This window comes from Juglans regia, unplaced genomic scaffold (genome assembly GCF_001411555.2).
Source record: "Juglans regia cultivar Chandler unplaced genomic scaffold, Walnut 2.0 Scaffold_17911, whole genome shotgun sequence".
NCBI lineage: Eukaryota > Viridiplantae > Streptophyta > Magnoliopsida > Fagales > Juglandaceae > Juglans > Juglans regia.
Window position 1 is genome coordinate 1 of NW_023348648.1, and position 201 is coordinate 201.

General features: G+C 49.8%; 1 non-coding gene across 1 annotated transcript; it reads right to left on the minus strand.

The window, feature by feature from the left end:
- Window positions 1-5: 5 nt before the first annotated feature.
- Window positions 6-124, minus strand: LOC118345229. Its single transcript, XR_004798821.1, has one exon. It is a non-coding gene; the product is annotated as a 5S ribosomal RNA (ribosomal RNA).
- Between the last annotated feature and the right edge of the window lie 77 nt (window positions 125-201).

The window sequence follows — 201 nt, forward strand, 5'->3', positions numbered from 1 at the left end:
AACGAGGGGTGCAACACGAGGACTTCCCAGGAGGTCACCCATCCTAGTACTACTCTCGCCCAAGCACGCTTAACTGCGGAGTTCTGATGGGATCCGGTGCATTAGTGCTGGTATGATCGCACCCATCAAACTAATTACTTAGAATTCATATAATCCTTGAGCGACATACTAGCGTCCTTCCGATCCCAATCCAAACGGAGA